The 9,622-nt window shown below is 56.1% G+C and overlaps 1 long non-coding RNA gene across 1 annotated transcript; it reads right to left on the reverse strand.

The window, feature by feature from the left end:
- Positions 1 to 2,781: 2,781 nt before the first annotated feature.
- On the reverse strand, positions 2,782 to 9,622 carry LOC112997039 (uncharacterized). The gene is made up of 4 exons (XR_010386425.1): positions 7,948 to 9,622; positions 7,397 to 7,497; positions 6,298 to 7,287; positions 2,782 to 4,078 (listed from the first exon to the last, which is right to left on the reverse strand). It is a non-coding gene; the product is annotated as an uncharacterized LOC112997039 (long non-coding RNA).

Below are 9,622 nucleotides of genomic sequence, written 5' to 3' on the forward strand. Positions count from 1 at the left end.
CACGCCTTTTGATCTGGCAAGTAGCTCAGACAGAGCAGAGGGCAGCAAGAAAGGTGGATCTGAATGTAGTAGACTTGGGCACCGAGCAAGATGGAAGCAGCAGCAAGGCATCAAAGAGATGGCATCTTTGTAAAGAAAAGAGATATAGTTCCAGGCTACCGGGGATTCTCTGTACCTGTGGCCAGGGCTCCTTCCTCTGCAGGCTCTTTCCACACAGTTAAAGGTAGCTGAACGCAGTGCCCTTGGGAGGCAGTGACATGGTGTCCCCGGTACTGCTGTGGGGTGGCTGTTCCAGGGTCTCTCAGGCTGTTTTGGGGTTCTTGGACAGAGACAGTGCTGTTCACATTTCCTTGAGGACTTTCCCTTGCGCTGCACAGCAGGACAGCTCTGCACCGTGCCCTCCCAGCACTGCCACTCCTCATAGCTGCTGCCTAATTGGCCCCAATTTTGAGCAAAGCTACAACCACCAGGAGCCCACAGCACCCCTCCTACTCTCCCTGCCCTCCCCATTTCCAAGAGGGACAGCCCCAGCCCCTGGGGACAAGCCTGCCTGGTCACACCAGAGATGGAAAACGCTTCCTGCCCTGTACCGGGAAAAAACAGGGAAATTCCACTGTGCCCAGTGACCTACGGGGACTCTTGCGCGAGCGGCACATGTCCAGTAAGGAACAGACCCAGCGGGCCACTGCTGCAGGGCTGAGAAGGTACCGGCACCTGGAACTACAGCTCCTGGCCTGCCACAGAGCAAAACACGGCTGGCTGGTGGGAACCCCGCTAGCAGAGACCTGCCCCCCCCCGCCCACCTCGAGAGGCACAACATGGCTGCCCAGAAGCCCAGTGCCGGAAGACTACCACTCCCGGCATGCCGCGCAAACCAACATGGCCTCCCGGAAGCCCAGTGCCAGAAGACTACCGCTCCCGGCATGCCGCGCAAAACAACATGGCCTCCCGGAAGCCCAGTGCCAGAAGACTACCGCTCCCGGCATGCCGCGCAAAACAACATGGCCTCCCGGAAGCCCAGTGCCAGAAGACTACCGCTCCCGGCATGCCGCGCAAACCAACATGGCCTCCCGGAAGCCCAGTGCCAGAAGACTACCGCTCCCGGCATGCCGCACAAAACAACATGGCCGCCCGGAAGCCCAGTGCCGGAAGACTGCTGCTCCCGGCATGCTGGGGGCCGCAGCGCTCGGTGAGGTTTGACTCCGTGGAGATTCCGTTCCGTCCCGCCCCCGTTCCCCTTCCCCCCGGAAACCGCCGCAGAGCCCCGAGCGCGGCCCCGCGATCCCCAGCACCGGCCCGGGGCTCCCCCGCCACCCCCGCGACCGGCCCCGGCTCAGCTGCGACACTGCCCCCGACCCCCCGCGACCCTCCCTGGGGCTTCCGCTGCGATCCCTCCTTCCCCCCGCTCCCCGACAAGCTCCCGAGCTGACACAGGAGACCCCCCCCCCCCCCGCGCTCCTCCGACCGCGCAATAAACTGCACGACAGCCCCGGCGCACCCCCTTCCTCCCCCCGCCTCCGTGGCCCCAGGGCACCCCTCTTCCCCACCACGTCCTCGGCCCCCACTGCTATCCCTGGCCCCGGTTGCGCTGCGCTGCCCGGGACGCTCCCAGCCACCGGGACCCCCGGCACATGCGGGATCCGCAGCCTGCAGCGCGCCTCCCCCGGCCCCGCTCACCTCCTCCGCGGGGCGGCCGCCGGGCCGGTCCCAGTGGGCGGTGCTCCGCGGCAGCTCCATTGTCCAGGTCCGGCCTCAATGCAAGCTTCCCCCAAACGCGGCTGCAGCCCCAGCGCATGCCCGCCCTTGCCCTCAGCCCCACCTGGGGCTCGTCCTGCCACCCAGCTCCCCCTGGCATTCATCCCAGCCCCAGGGCCCGCAGCTGTGGTCCTGCAGGAACTGGGCAGGGGGCCTGGCCATCAGCCCCTTCAGGGACAGCTGGGGCTGCCAGGGCAGCAGAGGCACCCCCACTCTCCTGCCAGCAGCTTCCTGAAAGCTGAAGGGAGAGCCCTGGGGGGTAGAGAGAGGAAAGGGGAGTATGCAGAGGACAAGAGAACAAATCGAGAGCTCTGGGTGCAACACAAGTCAAAAAAAAAAAAAAAAAGGCAAAAAAGCAATGACAGAGCAGAGTGACTCTGGGGGCACCAAAAGGAGGGCCCTGGGGCACACCGAGAAGCACCCAGAAAACTCCAGGGCAGGAGAAAAAGCTAAACAGAGACCTCTGCGCCGTGCCGCAAAACACACACGGGGCCCCGGGGCAGCCTGAAAGGCACGCAGAGGGCTCAGGGGCAACCCAAAATGTGAATTGAGGGGTCCTGAGGGCATCAGAGGGCAAATGCAGGGCTCTGGGGCAAACCAAAATACAAATGAAGGGCCTTAGTGCACACCAGAGGGGTCATAAGGCATGTCACAGGGCTCAGTGCAGCTGACACGATGGTGCCTGCAGGCTTCCTCCATCCCCCCAGAAACTCTCTCTCAGCTCCAGGCACACGGGCCCTGGCCCCAGACACACGAGGGACACTGGGGAGTGCTGAAAGCACATCTGGGAGCAGTCTGGGGACCTCACGCAGCCCTGGAAGGGCCCTGGCTGCCTCCACAATGATGGGAAACACCCCCAAGAGCCCCGGGGGTCCAAGCAATGCAAGGGAAATTCCCCGCAGCTCTGGGAACAGCACCGGGCTCCCTGGGAACCACAGGGACTCCAGAGTACAAGGGACTCGGGGACCAGCTCCCAGCCCCGGACACATCTTCAGGCAAACCGACAGCAGGAGCCACAGACATGAGTGCAAAGAATAAAGCAACTGTTTATTGTTTTACTGCGCAGAAACAACACCTGGAAGCGAGTCTGCCATGGAGCTCAGCGCTAGCATGCTTCCCCTTACCTGCGATGCCTGAAGAGTCATCGCCACACCAGCGTCCATCCGTCCGTCGGAAAGGGTCAGCTCTTGCCGCTGCCCTTCACGTGGCAGGTGTCTGAGTAGCCGACAGCCTACTCCTCTGCTTTTTCCTTCAGGGCTAGGATTCAGCTCAGAGATGAGAGGAAAATGCCTGATCTCGCCTGTCTGCACTTCTGCCCTACCCCAGACTAGAGCCCTGCAAGACACTTCCACAGCTCTCAGCTCGCCTGTCACATTGCCAGTCTCAGTGTGATGGGCCTGCGCCATATCAAATCCAGAGCTCAGGTCAGCGCGCAGAGCTGAACGCTGGGTACAGGGGAAGGTTACAAAGCCCAAAGGAGGGTTTGCAGCCTGCTGCTTAGGCTTCAGGGCTTACAGTTTATTATCTAAGGATTTAGCCCTTCTCATTGCTCAGCAGGTCATAAGCCCTGAACACTAAGTGACAAACTGCAAGTCTTGGAACGCCAGTGGTTGCCGAGGCTTTAAAATTTATGGATGAGGTTGGATTTTAAATCCTGTGCCCTGATCGCTACATGAGCAAACTGTAAACACTGACTGATAAAGACTGAGCCCCACAAAAGAAAGGAATAAACAATAACTCCCGAGTGAGAGACCCTCAACAACAAACTAAACAATAAACCTTAAGTGAAAAATTCCAAACCCTCAGCTTTAAGCGACAAACACCAAAGCACCCATGCGCATGAAAACAGTAAAGAGAAGCCAAGGAGTTTTGCCCACAGCTTAAGTTTTCCCTTCATTTAGAAGCACAGCAGAACAGGAAGACATGCACCAGAATCACATTACAGTTGCTGTTTAGAGGCTTGGTTTTAGCCACCATTCAAATGTGAGCATGTGCAAGCGTCACTCCACGGGACTGCACTAAGCTGCACTTGCACTGAACCTACCTGAAAGCCTGCAAGCACTAATTCATCTCTGTGTCAGACAATTCATATTTTTGGTCCTCTCAGCTCCGTGGGCAAACATCCACAGCCAGCGACACCAGTAACCACTTAGGGGACAACCACCTTGCACCTTCCAGTGCTGCTCGCATATGATGCAGCAGCCCAGGACTTAGCTGTGTCCCTGCTGCAAGTCAGAGCTCACCCTCCACGGCCAGCCGCGCATCTCCGCAGAGCTCCCGGCTGCGACGAGGCTCCTTTGACTGCCCGACTGGGCTTCAGCACCTGCAGAGGCCAGAACTGAGAGGCCAGGCAACTGCACGGCCCTCCTAGAACTACTCCCTAGTCCAAGGCCCGTAATTGTTCCCACAATTATGACTGACCCTCTGTGCTGCTTCAGTCACCCTCTCTGGCTCAATTTCATCGCAAAGATGTCACAGCAGCTCTCACGGACAGGCAGGCTCGCTCAGGCACCCGGCCACCTCCAGCCTTCCGTAGATGGTCCTCCGCAGGGAAACTCTGCCTCCGACAGACATTCTGAGAAAGCACTGTCCAGCCAAGGCAGGATAAAACTAAGGCCTCCAAAAACTCCAAACTCCAGAGAGACGGAGCTGATGGGAAACTGATTCATGCTACCAGTACTGTAGATTATGGTTTTGCTGTGTACTACGACACTGTTGCTCATACACACGTAACCCCATTTCTCTGCTATAGCAGAGAAGTTACTGTTGTAGCTGGCTCCTGAAAGAAACAGTAACTTGCAAAAACAAAAATCCCAGGTAAGACAGTTGCATACTTAAGACATCAGCTGTGAAGTACCTTTACTCTCAAAGTGCAAACAATACTGGAACTCCTTGAACTCCTGGACTTCAAAGGAGGAAGCTCTGGAAGGTTTACGGCCCAGCATTAATAATACTAGAAGCAGAAATTGTTTGGAGGGACCAGAACAGCAAAGAGCAAGGAGTTCCAAGGAAAGAAACGAGCCAGAAGCTACATAAACGACTGCACTTACTAAGATAAACTCAAAGCATCCTTCATCAGGAAGCGACAGTGGAGGGGGGGGGGTGCTGACAGCACAGCATCACCCCTCAGGAAGCACTAAATCAACAACACGGGTTGAGCTGTAGACATAGGGAAGACACTACTTTGCATAAAGGCAGACCTGACAGAAAAGTGGGCTCGATGCCAGCGTTGCGATCGCAAGTCAAGCTGCACCGCGCAGCAGCCCTGACTGCGCGCAGGCAGACAAGAGGCCGTAACTGCAGACCGCGCTGACGAGTAGGACAGACAGCAGCAGCAGCTCCAGACCGTCCTACTGCGAGCGCCTGTCCTAACGCCCAAGGACTCGGAGCCTCTGCTGCTCTCTGCCTCCGCGACACCTTTCCCGGGAGCCTCTTCGCTGTCGACTACACACCCCACGGCATCTCTAGCCCACTAGTGCTCCCCCACTGCACACCCGCAGCCCCGCGCCTCCGCAGGCAGAGCCACCGCGGAGGTGTCCGTGACCCAAACCAGGCCGATCGACGGCACCCTCTGGGCGCTGCCAATCACCAGCTCTGCTGAGCGCCAACCGCCTCTCGGCACCCGCCGCACCAGCCCAAACACACAGCGATGACAGACCTCCACCTGGACACGGGGACAGGGGGCAGAACAGAAGAAAAGAGGGGTAGAGAGCTTGGCAGAGGGATGGAGAAAGAAAGAGAAGGATCTGGCCCCAGGGTCAGGGCACTGGACAAAGGAATAGAAAGAGAGGGAGAGAGGGCCACACAGATGGAGGGAGGGCTGCACAGAGGACCAGGGAGCAGAAGAGAGAAAAAGAGGGAAGGGGAGGTGGGCAAAAGAATAGAGAGGGGCGAGGAGGGAAGGAGAGGTGGGCAGAGGGACAGGAAGCAAAAGAGAAGGGGGGAGAACCAGGCAGAGGAATGGGGATGGGAAGACAGCGACAGGGAGCCGGTCAGAGCAATGGGAAGAGAATGGGAATGATGAAGAGCTGGCCAGAAAGGTGGGGAGAGAAAAAGAGGGAGGGGAATTCAGATAGAGAGATGGGACAGAATAGGAGAAAAAAGGGAGAGGGAGGCAAATAGATGGATGAGGAGCTGAACAGAGGGATGGAAATAGAAAGAGAAGGCTGGAGGGGTGGACAGAGAGCTGGGAAGGCAAAGAGAAGTATGGAGAGACAGAAGAGAGCGGCAGAGGGACGGGGAGCAGGACAGAAGGACAGCGGGCAGGTAGCGGGATAGGGAGAAGAAGAGGACGATGAAGACCTGGACAGAGCGATAGGGAGCCAGTTAGAGGAATGGAGATATTGGCAGAGGGATGGAAAGAGTACAGAGGGATGGGGGAGCTGGGTAGAGGAATGAGTAGCTAAACAAAGGGATGGGGCACCAGACGGAGCCACGGGGAAAGAAAGAGAAGGATGGAGCGCTGGACAGAGGGACAGGGGGTGGAACCAGATGGATCTCAACAGCCTGGAACAGTCCTTGCCATGCTCCAACCCTACTCACCTGCCAAGCACACACAGCTCGCTGCACGCCGCTGTGCCCAAAGTCCGCTCGTGGGCCTGCTTGCCTGTTTCCCTATGGCTCCAGGGTGTCTGCGTCTGCAAGAGCGAGGGTGCACGCACGGGCCCAGGCTGGGGAGGAATCCTGTGTTCAGTCACAGTATTTTACTATTCCTCGTGCATTAGCCCCTTTCAGATGCTTAACCCCAAATGCCCTCAGCCCTTAACAAATTAAGTACCCGCAGCACCTAGTTTTTCCACACCCTCAAGTCTTCCTTGCTCTTCCCTGTCTTCTTTGAAAACCCTGCCAGACCCCTTCTGTGCTCAAAACAGTATCAACAAAATGGACTGAGCTGCTCCTCTTTGAGTTGCCGGCCCTCAGAACAGCATCCTGCAAGTGAATCAAACCACCAAGGTCACTGGGAGATTCTCATTTTAGAGCTTTCCCCCCCCCCCCCCCCAAAGCTTTAATGATGGTTCCCTAACCTGGGCAAATGCAGATCCTCCCTTAAGCGCTGTAGCAGTTTTTATTCTGGGGTCTCAAGTCACTGTTAGGACATTAAGCAGCAAAGCAAGGCAAAGACAGGTGGGCTCACGGCTTACCCATCTAGCCACAAAAATTCCTATTTTAGGCCTCACTGGTCATTCCAGGTAAACAGACCAAAACAGAGCTCCAAACAGGCAGGTGAGGCTTCACACAGACCTCGTGGCCCTGCCAGCAACAGCAACGCCCGCTGACCGGGCTACCAGTCACTATTGCCCCCCTCCTTTGCTGGTCCACGCACTGCGGCTTATTACTCACAAGTCCAATAAGGACGCGGCCAACCTTCCTACGGCCGAAGGCTCCTCATCAAGACCAGGCAGAGAACCTTTCCGCCGCCGTTTGGATTCTCCAGGCTGCTCTTGACACGTGACAACTTACAAAGGTCCGAGGGCAGCGGTAGCCTGTAGTTCTTCATGGCAGCATACAGTCGTTCCCTGAGGTTCTGAATGCCTAGGATTAACACGGTTTATCAATACAAAAATACTACCGCTACAGGGCGTAAAGCCAAGCTAAAATTTCTGCAACCAAATAAAACCTCTTTGCGTCTGACAGAACGCACCATACGCGCCAGCACCTATAGCTCGAGGCTAGCAACCCCTCCAGGGCGACATTCTTCTGGCGGGCTGCAAATCTGAACTCCTCCGTCTTGCCCAAGAGTCTCTGTTGGGACACAACAACTTTGTCAGCCAGGGCTCGATGGAGGCATAGTAAAATCCATCGCCCTACAAAAGTGTAGAGCAAAGCAAAGCAAAAAGCAAAAAAACACCCAAAAATAAATTCAAAGCTCTGCAGAAAATCGTAAGAATCCAAAGTTGTTTATAAGCACAAAAGTGGACCTAATACACACACAAGCAAGGTAAGTGAGAAGACACAAGCCACAAATCCCGCTTCCCCCAACCCCTGTTTTGGAAGCTATGACGATGGCTGGGCTTGCCGTGAAAGGGAAGTTAGACTAAGTAGCTGCTAGAGATTATTCTTTCAGAAACCTTCTGAGTCCACATTTTTGGCACAACCATGCTTTGCCCCTCAGTCAATTCAGACATGCACAAGAAGATCCACTTCTTGTAACGCTTGCACAGTAACCCCTCCCTCATTAAGATTAGCACTCACCGTGACACTCTTTTTGGCACAACTCCTAGATTCCTCTTATGCTTGGATGCTGGCCTCACAGGTGATGACCAAAAGGAACAACCGGATCCCTAGGTCTAGCTGCTTCTCTTCAAGACGTCCCCTTTCAGTGAGCTACCCTGCCAAACAAACCAAAGACTGCTGAGGCCGCGAGGTTATCAGATTTTTGGACCGCTTCTCCGAGGCTTTCAGGGTGACTGACATAACCGCTTCTCTCCACGTTACTCAAAGCTACCTTCATCTATTACTTAGGACTAAACGGTTTCTATTTGAAAAGGGGATTGTTGCTTGTTTAAACTTTACGTATAGTCCATGACCTGCCATGCATCCCCTCGAGTTCCTTCTGCTTTCACGACGCTCAGTAATTAAAGGTGGTAATTAATAGTATCCCTTGCCCTATAGGCTGGAGAAAGACTGCTGCTGCTCTGAGGAGGTGCCTAAAAGTCACACTGTTTTCTGTAGCATCACTGGGGCTTCCCAGAGCCCATCGGTGTTCTCTTAAGCTTTTCCCAAGCCTTTTAGGTTTTTTAGGCTATTCCTTAGCCCGCCATTTTACGGTAATGTTCTCCTTAAGCACTGCGCACAGCATGATTATCCCAGACCAGCCACATCTCGCACGTACAGAGGCTTCTGAGAGGCGCCTCAGAAAAAAAGAGAGAAAATCTCTTTGTCATCTGCGCATCCACCCGTCAACACTCTTCACCAGGAAGTGCTGTAAGCTCCCGTTTCTCTAAAGTGGGACTGAGTCGAGGCAGAGATGCAGATCACACCCCATCTTTGTTAAAATGCCTCACTGCTGCAGGAACCGCGTCTGGGAGTGGTTTTATGAATGTTTGGGGCTTTGGACAGAGTTTAGGGGAAGGTCTAGAGTCAGTGACAATGTTGCAGCAGGGTTTGGAGGCATTTTGGGGCCTCTGGGGCTGTTGGGGCAGGATTTGTGGGTGTCTTAATGGCTTTGGGGGGGGGTGGCTGCAGGAAAGGTGGGACTCTGCAGGGCCCTCAGGGCAGGGGTGCCATCCCAGATGCACAGTAAGTGCATAGGAGTGCCGCACGTGGCCGTCAGCTTTGCGCAGGGAGCCACTGGTCTCCCACCCCACCAGAGGAGAGCAGGAGGAGGAGCGATCTACAAGCTCACAGGGAACGCCAGAAGAGGCGGCAGGGAACTCACCAAGGGCCCCGCATCCCAGAAGAGCTGCGAAGGACCCCGTGTCCCAGACAAGAGGAGGCATCCGGCTGCTGTGCCGCTGCTGGACACATCCAGACCCCTGCGCAGCATACAAGTGCCTGGGGAGACGTCAGAGGCAACGGAGGACCCATCGACACATGCTGCACCAGGGAAGCCCATGGCTTTGGGGCAGCTGTACAGGAGGGAGCAGGGCTCAGCGGGGGGTTCGATCAGTTGGTGCTTGGGTCAGCTGGTGCCCGCAGTCTGTGCCCGCGGGTGGGGCAGGCCTCACGCTGCCTGGGAGTGTCTGCCTTCTATCCATCTTCTTGCTCACCTAGCCGCAGTTCTCAAGTAAATAACTTAGGGCTGCACTAATCGTACCCGACTCAAGTTAACCTTAACCCTGTTTGGTCCTTGGGATTTTAAACTTCCTCGTGACTTACCAGCACGCCCGGGCACGCCTGCCGCAACAGGAGCCGTCCCCCCACCGAC

This window comes from Dromaius novaehollandiae, chromosome 38 (assembly GCF_036370855.1).
Source record: "Dromaius novaehollandiae isolate bDroNov1 chromosome 38, bDroNov1.hap1, whole genome shotgun sequence".
In the NCBI taxonomy this organism is placed as follows: domain Eukaryota; kingdom Metazoa; phylum Chordata; class Aves; order Casuariiformes; family Dromaiidae; genus Dromaius; species Dromaius novaehollandiae.